This window comes from Lutra lutra, chromosome 3, assembly GCF_902655055.1.
Source record: "Lutra lutra chromosome 3, mLutLut1.2, whole genome shotgun sequence".
NCBI classification, from domain to species: Eukaryota; Metazoa; Chordata; class Mammalia; order Carnivora; family Mustelidae; genus Lutra; species Lutra lutra.
In genome coordinates, this window is record NC_062280.1 from 128,466,608 (window position 1) to 128,491,531 (window position 24,924).

Consider the following 24,924-nt stretch of genomic DNA (forward strand, 5'->3'; position numbering starts at 1 on the left):
ACAGACACACATTATAATTAATCAGCACTTGCGAAGCCTTTTGCTCATTTGTTTTGTTTCCTGTCATTATGTCAAATGACATTACAGATGCAATACACACTCCGGAAACCTTTCAATCCTGTAGTGCACCTACACTGGTTTCTGCAACATCGCCTTCCCCTTTGGCTTCAGTGGGCTGGCCTGCCGTGACCACTGGTAACTGATGATTCTTTAGTCCCCAACACTGGCAGCATTTCTGAATCTGGACTGTTTTTGGTCTAGTCTTTGAAGGCTTCCTCCTTTCACACTAGTTTGTCAGTGATGTATCCTCCAGTGTTTTGCTCACAGCTGCAGTGGAAATGTAACACTGTTCTTCCCCTTGGCTAAGTGTTTTCCTCAGGCCACAGGAGTAAGACTCTCCTTTGCTCGTGAGGCTCAACACCATCCAAAAGCTGTTGTTTTACCTTTTAAGACCAAGAGATAGTTTAAAAAAAAAAATCGGCAATTTATGGGTCTTGTGATCACCACAATAAGTGCCTATTAGTTTCTCAAGCCCTCCACCATCCCCTAAAAACTTTAAATGCTGACACTCAGATTCAAATCATTGCCAGGTTTCCTTAAGAATTTCCTTAAAGATTCTGGGCCTGTTTCCTCAACACTTATCAATCAGCCTAACTGGTACTTTTTTGAGGCACTACCCATTTTAAAGAGGGTGCTGCTACAGAACTGTATTAGATAGTTTCTCTCTGGAAATAACTTTTTTCTTCCTCCAGGTGCAAATAATGTGCCTGAGTTTTGGTTATTCTCATTCTTTACTCTTAATGAAAAAAATCCTTGTAACTGAGATTTTTAAAGTGTTCGCCATGTGACAGTGAAGCAAGTCCAGGAACAACAGCACATATCCGAAAGAGCTTGGACTTTGACTCAAGCCCTGTATTTACCATTTACCAGGCAAGTGTCCTCAGGGAGTTTACATCCTGTCTCTAATCCTGCATTTCCATGACTGTAAAATGTGATTATGATAATAATATCTACTTCCTTTAAAAAAAATAAAAAATGGATCATGCAAAAGTGTCTTATATAGTGTAAAACATCAGAGGTCATTAATGACTATTCTGCAGAGGAGTATGGAAACATAATGTGCCTTTGTCTATTTGCCATATTCAGGGATTCTACTCCTTGGAGGGAGTCATGGCTTGGCTTCTGTCAGGATAGAACAGTGGTGTGATAGATCAGCTTGTGTTTTTAGTCCTCCTTTAGCATGAGCCTACAGTCTCGCCTAGGGCATGGATAATTTAGCCATAGAATGTATGCTTATTAATTTTTTGTCATCTCTTGGTTAGTTATGTTCTCATATTCATCTCTAATTTTGTTTGCTTTTTGTTTTCCTATTTTTTAATAAGGTTGCTAGAAATTTAATTTGAAAAGATTAAAAAATAATCAGCATTTGGTTTTCTGTATTTTATAATTTTCAGTTTTCTAATTTCTAACTCTAAAATTTTAATTTTCTTCCTTTTTAAAAAAATTTTTTACTTGAGCTGAATGCTTAATTGTCCTGCAAAAGTCATATGGTCTTTCTCCTACTAACAAATCAATAATCTTAAATTCACAATATACATAGGATATTTATATTTGCTCATAATTGCTCTTTCCTGATAGAGACTTAAGACATTACACATATAATAACATCTCTACTGTCTTATGAGAAATTTAGGTCCACAATGATCTTCTAGCAAGGCCGTTACTTAAATTTGTTCCCTGTGCAGTGTTTTTTTCAGTTTTTCTAGGAAAAAAAGAAAAACAGAAGAATATCTTGGTAAGCCCCATCTCTCACCCCTCTTTCCTTTTCTCTGTGTTAAGTTCATTGGTTGCTGTTGAATTGCATTTGCTAGCCCATCAATGCCACTTAGAATGGCAAATCGAATTCAAATTATGTATTTCCGTTAAAAATAGAAAAATGTGATAATTCTCATTGTTCATCAGTGGGAAAAATGTGATGGTAGCCTGTTTTTATTAGTGAATTTGGGGTAAATTTACATTGACTTTGTTACCACCAGATGAGTCAGATGAATATGTTAATTCATTTGAATGAATCTGCACCAATACCTCTTAATTAAAAAAGTGTGACATGTGCCACCTTGTATCATCTATACCATCATTAAGAAGCTCTGCTCCTCCACCAGTTCAAAGAGATACATGCATCCCTTTGCTTATCGCAGCATTCTTTATAATAACCAAGCTATGGAAGCAATCGAAGTGTTCATCAACAGATAAATGGATAAAGAAAGGTGATGTATATGCAATGGAAGGTTACCTAGTCATAAAAAGAACGAGATCTTGCCATTCACAACAACATGGTGGACGTAGAGGTTATTATGCTAAGTGAAATAAGTCAGAGAAAGAGAAAGGCTGTATGACTTCACTAATATGTGAGATCTTAAAAACAAATGAACAAACGAAACAGAAACAGACTCATAAATATGGAGAACAGAGGGGTGCCAGAAGGGAGGGGGATTGGAGGTATGGGTGAAATAGGTGAAGAGAATTAAGAGGTACACACTTCCAGTTATAAAACAAATGAGTCATAATAAAATAAAAGAGCCATGAGGATGAAAAGTACATAGGGACTACAGTCAGTAAAAAAAATTTTTTTTTAATAGCTCTGTTCCTCAAGGGAGCAAGAAACTGAATTTCTGGGTATGTTGCTATGCCCTAAGCATGTACACACATGTACACACACAAGAAATGGAATAACATTCTGCCCTAATTTACCCAATATCTCACCACATCAGACGTTCTAGAATAATTTTACGTCCAGTGCATTTTCTAATATTTTTACAGAATCACTGAGTTGCCTCTCCTTACCAGCTACTCTAGATCCTGAGCCCACAACGTACTGACATACAAAGTTAAGATGTTTATTTTGTAAAACGGAAGCAGCAAAGGCAGAGGACCTTGCAGTGAGTTCTTTCCATACTTTACTATGGACACACCAAGACAATTTTTGCCCTCTCAAATAGCTGTTACTTTTATTTTATTTTATTTTATTTATTTTTTAAAGATTCCATTTATTTATTTGACAGACAGAGATCACAAGTAGGCAGAGAAGCAGGCAGAGAGAGAGGAGGAAGCAGGCTCCCTGCTGAGCAGAGAGCCCGATGCGGAGCTCGATCCCAGAACCCTGGGATCACGACCCGAGCCGAAGGCAGAGGCTTTAACCCACTGAGCCACCCAGGCGCCCTAGCTGTTACTTTTAGAACCTGGACTACTGTAAACATTTTTTCCCTCTGGACACATTCTGCATCTGCATCGAGAGTAGCTGGCTCCTATCTACCAAGGTAAACTTTCTGCAGCTGTTCCTCTACACACCAGAGCACTACTTCTGGTGTGACTTCTGAGGGGCATAAACTGGCCCTCCAGACCAAAAATATTTCTCCCACTCACCTGCCAACATGCCTGGAGGCTTGAACTGAATGAATACCTTATGGTACCTGAAAAGAGTAACAAATTAGCAAGCTAGAATGAGCGAGCTGGAATTAATTTATCACTCCTTGCTCCCTGGTAGAGGACATGAGAGCCAGAATAGAAATATTTCCAGGGCAAAAGTTGGAGACATCTGAAGCTTGTAGTGACTGAAGGTCAGGCCTGAAAGCTGATTAACCATTGAGTTAGTAATCAAATGCTGCCCATCTACTGTGTGCCAGGCACTGTGCCCACTGAAGGTGTTCCAATGTTAGATGCCATCAGGGGCCACCATGGTAGCTTGGATGATGGAGGCAGATGGCAGGGTCAGCCAGCCCCTCTGAAAAGTGTGTGAGTTGAGGAGAGCATCCTGCGTGTGTCTCTGGGCACATGGCTAAGCAGGCCTAGAACAATCATCTCCTCCAACAAACAAATGGTTTTCAGCTACTGAACCACCAGCACACTCCCTAGCAGGTCTTCTCCGTGCTTGGCTAGCTCACTCACCCTTAAACAGAAACTTCTACTGTGGCTTATCAGAGGTGTAGATTTCTTCCTTAGCTGTGGGCTATTCCTGGGAATGTCAGCTTAAAACAAATGTATCAGAAACACTTTCCAGACCGCTCACTGGAGAACAGTGCTAATTCTCCCCTAATCTTCAGAAAACAAAGCATTGTGATTTTACCCGATTTAAAATATATTCTAATGAAATACCTGATGCAAATGCAGAAGTACCTATTGGCAAAATCCACTCCATGCTTTGAAATGAATTCCAAAACACACTGGCATTTTTCTTTGACTTCGAAAGGGGAAAATTGCTCTCCTTTTTGTTCTTTAAAATTCATGTAACGATTACAGGGGGAAGATCAGAGGACATGAAGTACAGAAATTGAATTACCACCTGGCACATTATAGCTCCTTTTCCAGAAAGTCAAACACCATTTGCCTTTGAGCTGATGAGCTTCCTTTGGGATCCTTATAAAGACTTTCCCCCTCTTTCTTCTTCTTATATTGTCTAAATTAAATTTTCATCATTTAAGGAATTTTAGTTGTTTTCCTTTTATGCAGGCTATGCTACAATACTAATCAGAGTCTCTGAGAAGTAAGTAGGTCATATGAATATATTTCAAAGTAGGATTTGATGCTCAGAAAGAATCATTATGGAAATTACTGGGGAAACAAAATTCAGGCATTTGGTGATGGTGCTGAAAACCAGGTAATGTCTAAAGTGAAACGTGAGCCATTGGGATTAGAAATTAGCAGGCCATTGGTGACTTGCCTAAGTATAATGAAAGTATTTATTTTTTCATAGGATATTCTGAGCTATAAGTGACCTTTCCACAAATTTTATTCTCTTCTGATTGCAACTGGTATTTTAAAAAATGTATACAGAAGGAACTTGGCTCATTATAGGCTAGGGCTATGAGGGATAAGATTCCCTGAAGTTTGGTTTCTGTCCTCACAATGTTTAAAGCTCACTTTCTAGCCTGGCTGACAGTATCAGATAATGGACAACATATGTCTCCTAAGATAGAGTTTTTATTCCCCCCATTGGCTAAGGTGTATTATAGAGAAACAGATCTGGATCCTAGTGAAAGGTGGTAAAGACACACTTTATTCATTATTATTATTACATTCATTCATTCATTCATTCATTATATACATTCATTATTACATTACATTCATTATTATTACAATAAGGGAGAGAGGCTACAATAAAGCTGAGCTCAATTCTAAATGCAGCAGAAACAGCTGGGAATTTATAGGCAACAGCAGAGTGTAAGGGGGCAGTAGGTAGAAACGTACTAAGAGGGAACATCAAGGGTAAGGGGATTCTTGCTCAACTGATCTAACAGAATTCTTGCTAAAGGCAGGCTAAGGACATCAAAGGTGGGAATGAGAAAATTCATCTAGATATAAAAAATGGATAGACTCTCCCTAAACTAACTTTGCAAGATTCTAGCTAAAACTAGGCTTGGCAGGCCAAGAACACAGCCCAAGGATGAGGCATAGTTTTAATAAAGGGCTCAGAGGAGCCTGCCCGAGTTTGGTCAAGGTTAGAGACTTTGTCGGGTGGCAAATTAAATAACGTCCCATTAGCTCACTCTAATCAGTTGATCGTGGTTTCCTGGCAACTCTTAAGAAGGATGTTGATTTTTTTTCTCTGAGTTTGGAGTCAATTAGAGGTTCTCCACTCTAGTGCAGCAAGGAGGGTGCATCTCTCACACACCATGTGGCTAGGTGTCTGCTTCAAAAGATCATGAAATCCCTTCATTCTGAAAGTGACTGCTGCTCAAAGGCTGGTTCTGCTAGTCTAGTGGCTCTCAAACTTGAGTGAGAATCAGAATCAACTTGAGGCTTATTACAGCACAGAGGGCTGGACTTGGCCCCAGAGTTTCTGGCTCAGGATGTCTGGGATGTGGCCCAAGAATCTGCATTTCAGTTAAATTCCAGCTGATGATGATCATGATGATGCTGTTGCTCTGGAGAACCTAGAGGCTCTTGAGAACCATTGCCCTAAGTACCTTTCTCTACCTCACCACCTTGGAGTTAGCCCATGGGCATCCGTCTCTCTCTAAATGTAACAACCCCAACCCAGTAACTTCCAGATGACAGAGAGCAGGTGTGTGTGGGCACAGGCACTGTGGGGGGCAGGTAAGTGATTGACAAGAGAAGACTTTGCCAAGAAACCACCCATTCCCTCTACTGTACAGGAATCCATGAGTGAAATAGAAGTGGGTGGAAATCTCTATGCAGCTGAGGTGAGAACAGGCACTAATTCCTCTTCAAGTATTTTGGAGACATGACATTAGAAAATAAACAAAATATGTGTGAGATCAAAGCAGATGTTTTTGTCACATGTTTCTTGTGTGGAGTCAGTTGGCTCTACTGCCTGCAGGATTGATTTCGTTTCCTCCAGAACATAGTTCTTTTGAAAAGGAGATGAGTTTAGAGCCTGAGCTCTGTGACTGCTCAAGGAATTTTCCTGACCTTCTCCCTCACAGGCACCCTTCATGGCTTTTATAATGTGAATCATCAGTTATTAGTCATAGAAGTAACAGGGGGATAAGTTCAAGCTGTCTCAGTCAATCCCTCTGCTACATCTGTGGAGTTTTTAAGCTCATTTTATTAAAATTTGTTGCCTTTCCTATCTTAGGGCAGATACTGAACTTAAAGGTTTTAGGTGAAAATGTTTGTATTCTTCCTACTACATTTGGTTATCAAGTATTAAAATTCTGGTCCTAGAGCAATGTTTACTAATATTTATTTAGTAACTAGACGTGAATGCTGGATTTTGCTTCATAATCTAAATATTTATTGATTCATCCAGCAAATCTTTATTATGAACCCACTATGTTCCTGGTGAGGGAGTTTAATCCCAGGAAAGAAAGAGACCTTGTGCTCACAGAGAAGAGAATGATAGGCAATGATAAATGCTGTACAGAAAGAAATGAGGTAAAGACTGGAGAACAACAGAAGAGGTAATGTTTGAACGACGTGAGGGAAAGGTTCATGCAAAGAGCCCATGGAGATACAATCCATTTCCTTGGTTTCCTCTCCTTGCTTTAAGGTAGATTTATCTAGTCTACCATTTGATTCAGTCCTAAGCATTCAAGGATACCAGCCTAGAGATCCCAACTCCACATCCCACTTATCACTGCCTCACCTCTGTTTCCTGTCTTCTGCACAAGTGATACATGGGATCTTCTTAGTAATGGAGTATGGTACCCTCCCCACCCCACCCCGGATGGCCAGCCTCCACACACAGTTTAACATTCTAGTCATTCTCTCACTTTGCATTTTAACAGATGTTTTCCTATTTATCCAGGATTTCTAGATATTTTGTACTGTGAGTTCTTTAAACAGTCCACGATTTGGCTAGAAAAGGGTTTCTATCTTCCTTAATTCTAACAACTGCCTTGTGGAGTATATATTTTTATCCTCCCTATTTTATAGATGAAGTAACTGAGGCTTGGAGGTTAAGTGGCAGGTTGCCCAAGGTCATACAGCTGGTAAAGGGATAAAATGGAACTAAACCCACATCAGAGAGCCTCAGAAGACTGCCCTTATCCTTATCAAACTACATTCCTCAATTGGGTTTCTTCACAAAGACATCTTCATGGAATCCTAGGGGGATTTTACCTGTTTTATACAACACTGTGATTTAGGAGCAGAGCAGGGTATTGTCTTGGCAGAATGAAGAGCAAAATCCTGGGAGTTAACCCTCTTTGATTTCCTCCTCTGAATGAAAAACACTCTTCATTACATACTTGGAATAAGAAAATCAGCTAACCTAATTGTATATATTAAAAATTCACTCTAGATCTCATTAGCTAGACACATACATTCATTAAATTTATGTAAGGATTTTACTTTATAAAAAGTTTTTAATTTTCAGTACAAGTCTAGCTAAACTGGTATTCTCTAAGGGATATAATCTACCCGCTTTCCTTCCTCTGGCTTCTGACATCTTAACTGCAATAGTTGAGTCGAATCTACTTAGCCCAAATATGTATCCATAAATACTGTGTGTTGTGGGGATTGGCTGATGGGATCCACGGGGAGACTAAAATCTTCATGGGACTTCATAAAGACAACCAAAGGATTGAGTCTGAATGCATCACACTGTGGAATGAGAACCATCCAGCTTGCTCTGTAGTTAACCTGCACATATTTGTGCTCTGCAAAGTACACACAGCGTAAGGTAGATCCCTAGAGAAGCATGGTGAGGTAGAATGAATAGGGATTGGAGCTGATGGCCCGGACTTGAATTTGGCCTCCACCTCTTACTAGCTCTGTGACCTTGAGCAGATCTCAGAAATGCTCACAGCCTCCAATTCATGAATATAATACGGATTTCTTAAGAGAGAATTATGGAAAAGCTTGCATTTATCTGCTGTCTCCCTCCTTGTAAAATTGTATGCATCAGGCTCTCTTTTCCTGACAAACTGTGATGTCTGCTGCAAAAAGGCGGTGCTCCAATGCATGAAATATTTAGATAGTAATAGGATTAATGAGCAGTTTCAACTCAGGATCATGCAAGATCTTTTTCCCCAGTGATCTTTACCAACTGCGTTGTGTTGGACATCTGCTCCCACTGATAAACTGCCTCAAGGGTATCTCTTTCAGACTAGATGACTTCAGCATTACTTGGTTGTTCAGACAGTATCATTTTAGTTTCCATCCGAAGTTAGCTCTATCCATATTTTATTCTCATACACTCACAGGACTAGCTTCACAGGCATGTGACCCCTGTGGTCACACAAGGCCGTAAATGGTCCTTCTCCTATCACCATCTTGAAATTCTTAATACTTCTGAACAAGGGGCCCAGTGTTTTCATTTTGCACTGGGCCCAGAAATTATATCACCAGTCCTGCATATTCTATTCACACTCTTCTTCTATCCTGAGCGTAGGTAGACTTGGGCCTCTGGGGGCTCTTAGGATGGGGGGTTCAGTGTGTCCTCTCCCACACTTCTCTCTCTCCCTTCTCTGCCCTTACTCTTCTGGTGTTGAACCAGGGAGGTGAGTGAGGAAGACAACAATCTCCTCGTGATTTTCTGTGCCCTTGTCTTCTTGGTGTGGTTGAGGAGGTGAAGGTTACCCCTCTGGACAGTGCTGATGAGGTTGTCTCAGTCCCATCTGTTCCCAAGGCCCACTCCTCTTCTGGTGTCCTAGGTCCTTGCCTGGCTCTCCTACACAGCACTCTGATAGTGGCACTTAAGGAAACAAGTGCCGTCTAATTTCGAGTATCTATCTTCTCTGAACTGGACCGTACAGAATTCAATGCTTTCCTTCTTAGTGTGTCAGGATCTCAGCTAACATTCTTGCACTAGCTCATAGCTTACTGCCAAACAAGTGACCACTGGGTCAGCGGAAACCACGGACCAAGTGAGTAGGTGCCCAGGGGCTTTCTTTTCCTGCTTTCTGCTGCTCCCTGCCTGCTGTCAGCCTCAGTGGATAAGCAGTCCCTGTTCCCCTCTGAAACAGCAGGGGCAGGCAGCCAGCCCAGCCTCAGCTCACCGGCTTTAACTTTACACCCAAGTGCTAAATTGTGCTATGAGTTAAAAATGGGCTTAATTGCCTGATAACTTTGATACCTTTAAATACAAATGAAAGCAACCCCCAAAGCAAATTATTTTAGACCGCTCTGTCCCCTTTTACTGATATCACTGAGACAAAGACACCTTGAGATCTCTGAGACAATTATGTATAACTATATCAGGTTATAGTTATTTATACCATGTATTTATCAGGTATTTGATACAAGTCTCTCTCTTTAAATTGCTGGTGAAACATTATAGCAAGAGTAACTACAAAAGAAGTCTTGTTCTGATCCAGAAGTTTGGTTCAGACTCCTCGGCTTCTTGGTTTTCCAGGCCCTACTGACATTCCTAGTGCAACTCATTCTTTCTGTCCCATGGAAGTTGAGGTTTATACTGAGATACTTACCATTATCTGAAGAAAGGCCCATGACTTTTTATGCACTTAGTCAAAGTTCACTGAAAGCACAGAGTCTCTCTCTCTCTTTTCATAATACATGCAGTCTTCTATTCATGCTTGCATGGAATAGACTATCAAGGATACTCTATGTTTGCATATAAGAAGCCAGTTTCTAGTCTCAAAGAAAATATGGTACTTGGTCATCAGTACGCTAAGGGAATAGGGCTGGTTCCACATCTCTCTTCTGAGCCCTTCTCCTGAGAACCAAGCACCATAGTAAATTTGGTGCACATTCTTCTACTACATAGTGTGTTCAAGTATGGTACTATTTTTTGTCCTTTCAAAATGTACATCAATATTCAGACATTACATATTAGTCTGTTATTTTCTTTTTTCAATCACCATTTTGTTTTCAAGGTTTATCTGTGTTGACTAATATATTAATTAAGGACTACATTATTATTTTGTAAACTCTACTTGACATGATTGTTATTTGCTTCCCTTCCTTCTTTCTTCTGTCATTTGATGTTTATTCTCTTTTTATTCATCACTGATTTGGAAATAATACATTTATATTAGTGATTATCCCTAATGTTTAATACACATATTTTGAAAATGTCTGATGATGACCAGCACCTCAACCCCTATCCTGAACCTGAGAATATTTTAACTCCAGTCTCCCTTCTCCCTCTCTCCATCCTTCAAGTTTTGTTTTTTACATGTTTCCAGTTTTAACCTTCAATATTATAGTACTTATTATAATAATATTAGAATTATATATAATAATTATTAGTATTAATAGTGAAAATTTACTTTGAATTATAAGTTTATCTTTTTTCTGTGCATTTTTTCTTTTATGCTTTTGCTTATTCAATATTCTTCTACATATAAGTGAAACATTTTTAGTAAGCATCTGTGAGTAGTAAGTAAACTCAAACTTTTCATCTTCCAAAATATCTTTATTTTGACTTTATTGTTGAGTGATATTTAATTGCTTATAGAATTTTAGTTTGACAGTCATTTTTCACCAGCATTTTGAAATATTATTTTATCTTTCTGATAACCATGTATTACTTTTAACAAATTACTGTTTAAAACACCAATTGATGGGGCACCTGGGTGGCTCAGTGGGTTAAGCTGCTGCCTTCAGCTCAGGTCATGATCTCAGGGTCCTGGGATTGAGTCCTGCATCGGGCTCTCTGCTCAGCAGGGAGCCTGCTTCCCTCTCTCTTTCTGCCTGCCTCTCTGTCTACTTGTGATCTCTGTCTGTCAAATAAATAAATAAAAATAAAACAAACAAACAAACAAAAAAACCCACCAATTGATATTTCTTAGAAGGTGATCTTTTTCTTTATAATAGCTTTAGTGATTTTGTCTTTGTCTTTCATATTTTATAGTCTCACTTCTACGTATTACTTTATCCTGCTCAATGTGCTTTTACAAAAGGGCTCTATTTTTTTTTGGTTTTTTTTTTTTCAGCTCGGGAAAAATTTCATCCATTATTCTTCAAATATAACTTTCCCTTATTCTCTGCATTCTCTCCTCTCAAAACTCTTCCAAAACATATGTTAGAGCTTTTAATTTTTAGCCCCATGTGTTCTTCTTTTTTTTTTTAAATTTATTTTCAGCGTAACAGTAGTCATTGTTTTTGCATCACACCCAGTGCTCCATGCAATCCGTGCCCTCTCCAATACCCACCCTCTGGATCCCCCAACCTCCCACTCCCTGCCCCTTCAAAACCCTCAGATTGTTTTTCAGAGTCCATAGTTTCTCATGGTTCACCTCCCCTTCCAATTTCCCTCAACTCTCTTCTCCTCTCCATCTCGCCTTGTCCTCCATGCTATTTATTATGCTCCACAAATAAGTGAAACCATATGATAATTGACTCTCTCTGCTTGACTTATTTCACTCAGCATAATCTCTTCCAGTCCTGTCCATGTTGCTACAAAGGTTGGGTATTCATCCTTTCTGATGGAGGCATAATACTCCATAGTGTATATGGACCACATCTTCCTTATCCATTTGTCCGTTGAACGGCATCTTGGTTCTTTCCACAGTTTGGCGACCGTGGCCATTGCTGCTATAAACATTGGGGTACAGATGGCCTTCTTTTCACTACATCTGTATCTTTGGGGTAAATACCCAGTAGTGCAATGGCAGGGTCAGAGGGAAGCTCTATTTTTAATTTCTTGAGGAATCTCCACAGTGTTCTCCAAAGTGGCTACACCAACTTGCATTCCCACCAACAGTGTAAGAGGGTTCCCCTTTCTCCACATCCTCTCCAACACATGTTGTTTCCTGTCTTGCTAATTTTGGCCATTCTAACTGGTGTAAAGTGGTATCTCAATGTGGTTTTAATTTGAATCTCCCTGATGGCTAGTGATGATGAACATTTTTTCATGTGTCTGATAGCCATTTGTATGTCTTCATTGGAGAATTATCCATTCATATCTTCTGCCCATTTTTTGATATGATTGTCTGTTTTGTGTGTGTTGCGTTTCAGGAGTTCTTTATAGATCCTGGATATCAACCTTTTGTCTGTAATGTCATTTGCAAATATCTTCTCCCATTCCGTGGGTTGCCTCTTTGTTTTTTTGACTGTTTCCTTTGCTGTGCAGAAGCTTTTGATCTTGATGAAGTCCCAAAAGTTCATCTTTGCTTTTCTTTCCTTTGCCTTTGGAGACATATCTTGAAAGAAGTTGCTGTGGCTGATATTGAAGAGGTTACTGCCTATGTTCTCCTCTAGGATTCTGATGGATTCCTGTCTCACGTTGAGACCTTTTATCCATTTTGAGTTTATCTTTGTGTACGGTGTAGGAGAATGGTCGAGTTTCATTCTTCTGCATATAGCTGTCCAGTTTTCCCAGCACCATTTATTGAAGAGACTCTTTTTTCCACTGTATATTTTTTCCTGTTTTGCTGAAGATTAATTGACCACAGAAATATAGAGACAATCTACAGAAAGAAAGACTTCAAAGGTAACACGATGTCAATAAAAACGTATCTATCAATAATCACTCTCAATGTGAATGGCCTAAATGTGCCCATAAAATGACAAAGAGTTGCAGATTGGATAAAACAACAGGACCCATCCATATGTTGTCTACAAGAGAACGATTTTGAACCTAAAGATACACCCAGACTGAAAGTGAAGGGATGGAGAAGCATCTTTCATGCCAATGGGCCTCAAAAGAAGGCCGGTGTAGCGATTCTCATATCAGACAAATTAGATTTTAAACTAAAGATTGTAGTCAGATATACAGAAGGACACTACATAATTCTTAAAGGGACTATCCACCAAGATGATTTAACAATTGTAAATATCTATGCCCCCAATATGGGAGCAGCAAATTACATAAGAAAACTTAATCAAGATAAAGAGTCATATTGATATGAATACATTAATAGTAGGAGATCTTAACACGCCTCTCTCAGAAATAGATCATCGAAGCAGAAAATCAATAAAGAAACAAGAGCATTGAATGACACACTGGACCAGATAGACCTCATAGATATATACAGAACATTCCACCCTAAAACAACAGAATACTCATTCTTCTCAAGTGCACACGGAACCTTCTCCAGAATAGACCATGTACTGGGTCACAAATCGGGACTCAACCGATACCAAAAGACTGAGATTATTCCCTGCATATTCTCAGATCACAATGCTTTTAAACTGGAGCTCAATCACAAGGAAAAGTTCCGAAGAACTCAAACACCTGGAAGCTAAAGTCCACCTTGCTTAAGAATGCTTGGATCAACCAGGAGATCAAAGAAGAACTGAAACAATTCATGGAAACCAATGAGAATGAAGACACTTCGGTCCAAAACCTATGGGATACAGCAAAGACGGTCCTAAGGGGGAAATACATAGCCATCCAAGCCTCCCTCAAAAAAATTGAAAAATCCAGAATACTCCAGCTGTCTCTACACCTCAAAGAACTGGAGAATCAACAACAAATTAAACCAACTCCACACATAAGAAGGGAAATCATCAAGATTAGAGCAGAGATAATGAGGTAGAAACCAGAGATACAGTAGAACATATCAATGAAACTAGAAGCTGGTTTTTTGAAAGAATCAATAAGATCGATAAACCATTGGCCACACTAATCCAAAAGAAAAGAGAGATAGCCCATGTGTTCTTAATTCAGTTTCTTTTTATCCTCCATACTGTCAATATATTTCATTCCTTATTTTAAAAACATTTTAGACATACTTATTTTAAAGAAATGCAAAAAAAAAATGCTCCTTGATATGGTTTTATTACCTTTAGTTCTTGAGAAGGCACATCTAGCAGTGTCCATTCTCCTGATTCTCTTCGTTTTGTTTTCTCATGTCACCTTGGAAATTTTTGCTGGCATTATCTTTTACTCTGAGATCATCTTCATTGGGTTTTCATGGGTAACACTTCTGTGCTGGTCGCAGCTTCCTTACAGAGTGGTTTTATATTTGCCCATGTTGGGAGTCAAGGGGCTCCAACCTGCTTCATGTCTCTTTTATATTAAATTCTTATCCGGTGTCTCTCCACCATCAAGGATCATGAATTCAGACTTCGCACTTATGCATGGCATGGGAGTAGGATTCAGACTTCTCATGAGTGGCTCTTTCTCTCACATACACCTGAGGGGAAGATCAACTTCCTATGACTTTCTCATTCCAGTTGCCCTTCGTGGATCCTGTTTTGGGCACATGTGCTAGAATCAAAACTCTATCCCCACATGTCTGGTCCTACATATGAAACTAGTTCTTGATAGCAATTTCACTTCAGCTTCCACTCACCATTCTGACGTGGAATTTCCTGCTTATTACTTAGTTTTGAGCAGAGTTATATATTAAACACTTAAAAAAATTATATTCAGCATTTCTATGTTCTAGAGGTTAAAGAGGTTTGTTTTTTTTTCTTCTTCTTCTGCATCAGCTTGCTCTACTTTATTGACCTAAAAGACATGAAGTACTGGATCATTATCAATGTCATCCCTAATGAGGTTTGCTTCATTTAATAAAAGGTACAAAAATCCTGCCAGTGGCTATAAATGAGCTACACGTGACTTTTCTATTTGATCGTCTCTGCTGCTTTCTCTCTTTTGTGGTCTGTCCATATCACCCCAACTGAGGGCCTTTTCTCATAAATTTCTTTTGGTGGGGAAAATGATTTTCATTTTCAGTCTGTGCTGGAAAGGATTCCCCACTGGGTCAAATACATTACCCTCCCTATTTAATATGCATATCTTTCCTGGTGGGAGCAGTTTGGAGTTTTTAATCTTTAGTCCTTTCACATCTAAAATTGGAGAGATGACACTTTCACCTACATTATCTCATCTGAACCTCTTAAAATCCAGCATAGCTATTATTATCTTAATTTTATAGCTGGGAAAAACTGGGCTTCAGGGGATAGTTAACTTAGCTAAGGTTAGTAACTAACGAAGATTTCCTTCCTCTGTGGTGGAGGAACCCTACCAGGAAACATGGCCCACATGGATTTTACTAGCCCCTTATCTTCCCTACTATGGTATTGTGCAGATCTATAGGGCTGCTCTTGACCCAAGAACCTATACTTGCAAACCCACTCAATCCTCTGTATGGTCTTGCCCTTTGTTTTGTGTTTCTAAAGCAATGCCAGAATTCTTTGGAGATAATTATAATAATAAATACAAAAATGATTCTGAGAGGTGCATTCATTTGCTATCTGAAAAGCCATATGTTTGCAGTTCTAAACTTCTTGGATTTATTATTTGAAATTTCTAAACTATCTTTTGTCACTGACTGCTACAAAATTACAGAAAATGGCTTTGTAGACTCAATATATTTACATGAAAATGTAGCAGTCTGATAATTCTATATCATGAAAGACTACATATTTTAATCCTGAAAACTTCCGATTGATATATTGATGTAAAATTCATAAAATTGCTTTGGCTCTAATCTTCATAATGGAAATTTTATGATTCCTTAAAAAAAAGCACTAATGTTCTGCCTTGAGGCCCTCAGTTTACCTTGTCATTTTTATTGCTCCTACCCCTGCAATAAATGATGCCCTGAAATCACCCAATGTTCTGTGATTTCTTCCTATCTTGTCTGCCTTGTGGAGTTAGTGAAAAAGGAGGCTTTGGGGTCAACTCCTCATTTCTTTTTGGTGTCTTCGAGCTACCTGATGAGACTACCCTTCTGTCTTCTCTCCTTCCTTACTTTGTACACAGAAAAAGGAATTCAAAGGCATTTCACCCTCCTTGCATTTGTCTTGTGGCTTCAATATATGAAAACTGCTCAAAAGTAGAAATTTTGGCTTTTCATATCATGTTGCAGCAGGGGTTTTTACTTAAAGAAGATAGAAGAAAAGAGAAAAGAAACATGCAAAATTGACAGCTAAACCCACAGGGTCTAGAAACCTTCAAAGCTTCATCTCCGGAGACTTTTATAAAGAGAAAGCCCAGCTCTGAAGGTTTTCACCTCTGGGTATTAATGCACAAAGATTCTTGACACCTCAGAGGGGTTTGATGTTTCATGGTTATGGGCAGGTTTCCTCAAGTTATGTTTTGCTCAATATTCTATTCAATAACATTCTTCATATCAGTGATTTCAACCAGAGCTGCACTTTAATATCTTGCAGATCTTGAAATCACCCCATTGCTGAAGACTAACTACTTGTGTCCAAGTTCACTTATGGAAACCTAATTCCCAATGTGTGGGCCTTTGAGAAGTGATTAGGTCATGAGGGTAGAGCCCTCATGAATGGGATTAGTGCCTTTAGAAAAGAAGCCCCACAAATCTCCCTTGCCTCTTTTGCCATGTGAAGATGCAGCAAAAAGATGGTATCTATGCACCAGGAAGTAGGCTCTCACTAGATCCTTAGTAGACACCAGAATGGCTGGCCCCTTGCTCTGGGGCTTCCCAGCCTCCAGAACTGCGAGAAATAAATTTCTATCTTTTATGAGCCACCCAGTCTGTGGTATTTTTGTTACAGCAGCCCAAATGGACTAACATGCTCATCCTGCTCCTCTGAAGAATTCTAATCCTATGATAGTTGAAAATGTCACCTAAACACCACTGACTAGGTGAGGAAGGTTAATAGATGATGATCCTTAACTTGTCTTGAGACAGATGCTCAGTAACATCTGCCTACTCACTGTCCTGTAAAATGTTTTTAGGGTAGATGCATATTTAAAAGCTGTGCTTATTATGGATAGTAAGGGTAAATGTGTGTGTATGTGTGTGTGTGCATGGGTGTGTGTGTGTGTGTGTGTGTGTGTGTGTGTTTTGCTTTACTCCCTAACACCTTCTATAAGCTTCTATTTCATTTTGCCAGTTCCTGAATATTCACTCTCAAAAAGGAAATTTGAGATACCTGATTTTTATTCCACATTTATTGTCTTACTGTTAATCTCTGGTGCCTCTCCCTCTAAGTACTTACTAAAAACATCATGTAACATGTTTGGAAGAAGAATGTCAAAATCTGTACAGTATTGCTAAGAGAATAAAAAAATCCTCCAGAGAAAACATCTGACACACAAAAAATATCTTAAGCCCCATTCACAACAAGAAAGAGAGTCCTTTGAAAGAAAGCTAGGAAACCACTGAAAAAGAAACAGGATTTTGGATTCTGCCCAAGACAAACTGAATCAGAGAGATTTATTGTAAAGGCATTTTATGGTTCTACATTAGAACGGAAGAAATGGCCAGGTTGGGAATGTTCCTTGTTTTTAGCAAATTAGTTAGGACATTCAGGAAACAGTGGCTTGTTCTGATTGTCCAGTTGTCTTTTTAAGTATGTTTTTAATGGAGTCTCAACACTTTACTTGACTTCTGGTGCTCCCATCCAAGAGGGATGGACAGCACATAGAGCAGAATTCAAGGACAATATGGATAAATATCTGGCTTCAGGTCAGTGAATCAGTGGCAGGGCCAGGTCCTAAGTCTACAAACTTTAACTTACTGTGGTTTGATTGATTTACAACCAAAGAGTTTAGCTTTACCATTTCCAGAGACAGACTATTGATTTGTTAACCGGTACTTCAATAATTAATCAAGAAATAATTATTCATAAAGCATCTTCAATTTGTTTTTCACTATGTGGGAGCAAGTGGGAGTAACCTCTATCTGTCCTTGTACAGCTGATGCTAATCTGACTGGGGAGATGCATTGCTTAGTATGTAATAGACACTAAGCAGTGAGCAAGCTGTGAAAGTCAATATTATCAATATAATTAATGTTGTAGAGGCAAAACTTTCTTTTAGTTTCACAGATGAAGAAGATCCAGAAAAACAACCCATTTAGAAAGGTTTTATTGCAAATGAGCTTAAATGAATCAGTGGGAAATGGAGATGCATTCTTGTCCAAAGAAGAAGCAATATACATTGAGACAAGATTTGTGTTACATGGTAGTAAGACACAGAGAAAAATGGCCAACTTTGGGGAAGTAAGAGTGGTAGAAAAGTGTAGGGCCATCCTACACTTATAACCTCATGTACCTACACAAATCTCCACACATCCTATGCTTCAGCCACTTTTGACCACTTGTCAATATCTTTATCCATTTATTTATATTTTCATTCAATCGCCCAAGGAATATTTATGGAATGCTCACCTTATTTTAATACTGTAGCAGTCACTGAGGGTGCAAGGGTAAGTAAAGGATTATTATAATAGGTTGTTTGTAAGCATGGGTTTTGTAGTCAAATAGACCTGGTTAAGGTCTAGCTCTGCTAATTACAACTTCAACAAATTAGTTAATCTCTCAAAGCATCCATATTTTTTTTGTCAGCAAATAAGAATGCCTTATGGGGTTGTCATAGTCAGTATGCTTCTGCCTAGCCTTATTTCTTTCTTACTGAAGTTTCTTATAGACTCTGGACCAAGATGATGACATAGAAACTACTGAATTTCCCTTCTCCCACAAACATCCTGAATGTTCACCTATGATGGAGCAATTCCTTCTGAGAGAAATCCAGAAACTAGATGAGGGACTTCTCCCCATATGAAAATGTGTAGGAAAGACTGAGACACACCCTTGCCATAAATTGCAGCCCTGGCACCATACAATCAGGAGAGACCCTAAACTTCCAGCTTCTTCCTGAGGAACAAAAGGTTTATACTGTCCTTCTATCCTCAACTTTTATGGCTTCCAGCCTAGAGATGAGCCGCTTAACACCTAGCCCTGAAAGTCAATGGAGCTTGTGTTTAGGAGTCCCACAAGACTATAGAAAATAAGGAAGTAGTTCTTAACTGAATCCATGAGCACTCACTGTGGCTATACCCCCAGAGCTCAGCACAGAGGGAACAGGCAGAACAGCCCATCTTCTTAGGCTTTTCCTAGAGGATTTTGCATACATTAAAAGATGCTGTCTGGAGGTTGATTTTCTACTTAGCACTCACTTACTTGTTGGCTAAAATCCTCCTAAGATCCTAACATTGCTGGTGGGTATTTCCCCCACCTTCTCCCTCTGGCTCACTCCAACAATAACACCAGATCACCAGCAACTCCCTGGAATGAGCTTGTCCACACATCTGGTATCCTGCCTTTTGCAGCTGCTGCCAAGGGACAGGCCTCTGGAATGCCTAGCTCAGATAGCCAAGTGCACCATGTATTCATGAGTTCCATAGGACTATAGCAAACAAAGAAATCATTATTAATGGGTACATATGTGAGCACTTGCCATAGCTATTCCCCCAGGATTCAGAGAAGGAAGAGCAGGGAAAAATATTTGTATCTATTTCTTCCTGAAGGGGTTTAACTGCGTACTTTCCCAGCTGTTGCCTGAAGGTCTCACTTCTAATCTGCCTTTGGCTCTATTCATGATCTCAGGGTCTGGGATTGAACCCCGCCCCACATTGGGCTCTCTCTTCAGCAGGAAGTCTGCTTCTCCCTCTTTCCTTTCCCCTTGCTCATGCTGTCTCTCTCTCTCCATCTCAAATAAATGAAAAAAATCTTAAAAAAAATGCTGAAGGGAATTCTTCAAGCTAGAACATGCTAATTAGTAACATGAGAAAATATATATACATATATATTTTTAAAACTCACTGATAAAGTAAATATAAGCTAAAATCAAAATATTCTAATATTGTAATGGTGGTAGGTAAATCACTTATAACTCTAGTAGAAATGTTAAGAGACAAAAGTGTTATAACAACTATAATAATCTGCTAATGGATATACAATATAAAAATATATAAATTGTGACATCAAAAAATAAAATCAGGGGCACCTGGCTGGCTCAGTTGGCTAAAGTGTCTGACTCTTGGTTTCAGCTCAGGTCATGATCTCAGGGTGTGAGCTCCATGTTGGCCTCTGAGCTCAGTGCAGAGTCTGCTTGTCCCTCTCCCTCTGCTCTTCCCCCTTCTTTCTCTCTCTCTATAAAAAAAAATCAAAAAACATAAAATGTGGAAGGTGGTGTAAAAATGCAGAACTTTGTGTTCAGAGGTTAAGTTGTTATCAGCTTAAAATAGATAGATATAGCTATAAGATGTTTTGTGTAAACATTATAGGAATCAAAAAACAAAGACCTACTGTAGACACACAAGAGATAAAAAGAAAGGAATCTACACCTACCAATACAAAAAATCATCAAATCAGAAAAGAAAGAGAATAAAAGAGGAAGAAGGAATTAATGAACTACAAAACAGCCAGAATAATTAAAGTAGAAATAGTAACTCCATATCTATAAATAATTACTCTAAATGTAAATGGACTAAATTCTCCATCAAAGACAGAGAAGGTAATTATATATAAAAGTTCATTATATATATCAAAAGAATGTAACATTTGTAAATATTCATGCATCCAAAGTGAGGCACCTAATATATAAAACAAATATTGACAGATCTGAAGGGAGAAATAGACAGCAGTTCAACAATAGTAGGGAACTTTTATACCCCACTTTCATCAATGGATAGGTCATCCAGACAATAAATCCATAAGAAAATATTGGACTTAAATCTTGTGTTAAGCCATAGGACCTAATAGTTATACACAGAAACTTCTATGCAATAGCAGCAGAATACACATTCTTTTCAAAGGCACATGGAATATTCTATGGTATAGAATATATGTTACATGACAAAACAAGTGTTAATATATTAAAAAACATTATAATAGTTTTAATAATCTTTTCTGACCACAATGGTATAAAAGTAGAAATCAATAACAGGTGGGAAACTGGAAAATTCACATGTATATGGAGATTAAGCTACATGATTTTGAATAATTAAGGAGTTAAAGAAGAACTTAAAATTTGAAATAAAAAAATATCTGAGACAAAGGAAAATGGAAATGCATTATAGTAAAATGTATGGAATGCAGCAAAAGCAGTTCTAAGAGGGAAGTTTATAGCAATAAACACATTAGGAAAAAAGAAATATCTCAAATAAACAACCTAACATTATACTTTAAGTGATTAGAAAAAGAGGAACAACCTGATACCAAGTGCATAGGGAATGAAATAACAATGATCAGACTGAAAATAAATGAAATGAAAACTAAAAATACAACAAAAAAGATAAGCAAAACTAAAAGCTGGTTTTTCATAAAGACAAAGTTGACAAATCTTTAGCTAGGCTAAGTGAAAAAGAATACTTGAATAAAATCAGAAATAAATAAAACTATTATGAGCAATTTATATCAACAAATTGGATAACCTTGAAGAAACAGATAAATTCCTATAAACATATAATCTGCAAGATCAAATCATGAGAAAATAGGAAATCCAAACAAATTAACTACTAGTAAGGAGATTGAATCAGTAATCAAATACCTTACAACAACAATAAAAAAGCCCAGGATCAGATGGTTTAATCAGATGGTGAATTTTACCAAACATTTAAAGAAGAATACTGGGGCATCTGGATGGTATAGTTGGTTAAATGTTGGACTCTTGGTTTTGGCTAGGTCATGATCTCAGGGTCATGAGATCAAGCCCCGTGTCAAGCTCTGTGCTCAGTGCAAGTCTGCTTGTCCTTCTCCTTCTGCTCCTCCCTCTACTTTCTCTCTCTATCTATATCAAATATGTAAATAAGATCTTTACAAAAATTTAATACCAGTCCTTTTCAAGCTCTTCCAGAAATTAGAAGAGGAGAGAACTCTTCCAAATTCATTTTATGAGACCAGCATTATCCTGACGCTGAAGCCAGACAAGGACACTACAAGAAAAGAAAACTACAGGACAATATCCCTAATGAAAATAGGGATAAAAACCTCAACAAAACATTAGTAAAGTGAATTCAACAGTAAAGTTAGAGAGTGATACACTATGATCAAGTGGGACTTATTCCAGGGATGCAAGGATGGCTCAATATCCACAAATATGTCAATGTGATAAACCACATGAACAGAATAAAGGGAAAAATTATATGATCACCTCCATAGATACAGTAAAAGCATTAGACAAAATTCAACATCCTTGTATGATAAAAACTCACAACAGACTGTTTATAGAAAGAATGTACTTCAACAATAATAAAAGGCATATATGACAAGCCCACAGCCAACATCATGCTCAACAGTGAAAATCTAAGTTTTTATTTTAACATCAGAAACAGGACAAACCCTAAATATTTCACCAAAGAACTGTTGGAACTAATCAGTGAATATGTAAAGTTGCAGGACACCAAATTGACATACACTAATCAGCTGCTTTTCTATGCACTAACAATGAACTACTGGAAAAAAAATTAAGAAAACAATCTTATTTAAAACGGCATTGAAAACAATAAAATACTTGGGAATTTTTTTCACCAAGGGAGTGAAAGATCTAAACACTGGAAACAATAAAACACTGGTAAAAGAAAAAAGTTGAAGAGGACACAAGTAAACAGAAAGGTATTCCAAGTTCATGGATTTGAAGAATCAATATTGTTAAAATGTCTATTCTATCCAAAGTGATCTTCAGGTTCAACACAATCCCTGTCAAAATTCCAACTGCACGTTTCACAAAAATAGAAAAAAAAAAACAATCCTAAAATTCGTACAGTGCTACAAACAAGCTTGAATAGTTGAAGCAATCTTAAGAAAGAACAAACCTGGAGGAATCACACTTTCTGATTTCAAATACTACAAAGCTATAGTAATCAAAACCAATATGGTATTGGAATAAAAACAGACAGATAGAGCAATGGAACAGCATACATACCCCAGAAATAAATGCATACATAAATGGTCAATTAATTTTGGACAAAGGAGACAAAAATATATAGAGGAAAGGATAGTGTCCTTAATGAATGGAGATGGAAAAACTAGATATCCACATGCAGAATAATGAAACTGGACCCCTATTTTACACCACACACAAAAGTTACCTCAGTGTGGATTACAAACTTGAACATAAAACAGTGTGGATTAAAAACTTGAACATAAAACATCAAACCATAAAACTCCTTGGAGAAACACCAGCTAAGTTCCTTGACATTGGTCTTGGTACTAATTCCTTGATTTCACACCAAAAATAAAGGCAACAAAAGCAAAAACAAACAAGTGGGACTAGAATAAACAAAAAAAGCTTCTGCATAGAAAAGGAAACCAATAAAATAAAAAGGCAAACTATGAAATGAGAAAAAAATATTTTCAAACTACAAATCTAATAAGGAGCTAATACCCAAAATATATGAGGAAAAATATACACCCAATGTAAAAAAAAATCAAATAATTCAATTAAAGAGTGGGCAAAAGATCTGAATAAACATTTTTCCAAAGACATGCAAATGGCCAACAGGTACATGAAAAGGTACTAAATATCACTAGTCATCAGATAAGTACACATCAAAACCACAAGAGATTCCCACCTCATATCCATCATAATGTCTATTATTAAAAATGCTGGCAAGGATATGGAGCAAAGGGAACCTATGTACACTGTTTTATATAAACAATGTAAATTTGTATAGCTACTATAAAAAAAGTTTCAAGTCTACTTGAGAAATTAAAAATAGAACCACCATATGATCCAGCAATCCCACTTCTGGGTATATATTTTTAAAAAGAAAGTCACTATCTTGAAGAGACATATTTGCAGTCCCATGTTCATTGCAACAATATTTACAATAGCTAAGACATGGAAACCTAAGGGTCATCAATGGATGCATGGAAAAAGAAAATGTGATCGATCGATCGATCCATTCATCCATCCAACCATCCACACACCCATATAGAATTGGATATTATTCAGCCTTTAAAAGGAAGGAAAACTTGCCACTTGCAACAACACAGATGGTCGTAGAGGACATTATTCTAAGTGAAATAAGCCACGAAGAGAAGGACAAATACAGCATGGCATCACTTGTGTCTAAAATCAAACAACAAATAAAACAGAACTCATAGTAATGGAGAATAGAAAGGCGGCTGCCAGGGCTAATAATACTGCATTGTATAACTGAATTTTGTTAAGACATTAGAACTTAGGTGGTCTTACCAAAAATAGAAAATATAATAATAAAAGGTAAATATGCAAGGTGATGGATATGTTAATTCACTCAATGGTGGGAACCCTTTCAGAATGTATACATCTCTCAAATCAGCATGTTGTATACTTTAAATATATGACAATTTTATCTGTCAAACCTCAATAAAGCTGAAAAGAATTTTCTTTGCAGAAATATTTCTCCCTCTTCCATGAAGTACTGGGACATTCTTATGTGGTAACCATTTGATGTGCATCTTCTAGAGGACAGCACCTTGCAAATACAGTCTTGGATTCCCAGGGCTTCCCTGATTCCCAACCACAACTTTGTTGTTGAATTTTTCCTTTGATTCTGTCAATTACTCCACACCCTTCCCTCCAATCCCTGATTTTTCTTTTGGCATTTAACTGTTGTTAATGAATGCTGATGAGGTCTATGAAGATTGAATGAGATATGCCACCTAAGGCATTTAGCACAATCAGTAGCATGTAAGTGTTTAGTAATGTATACTATGATTATAATTTTATTAAGACAGCCATAATCTCTGTTCTTACTATTCTGACTGTCCAGTGGGTGATTTAGGAAAGTAAATGAGGACCCGGTATGACAAGTACTGATCAAGTAGGGGATGCTTTGGGTGCACAGAAAGAAAGGG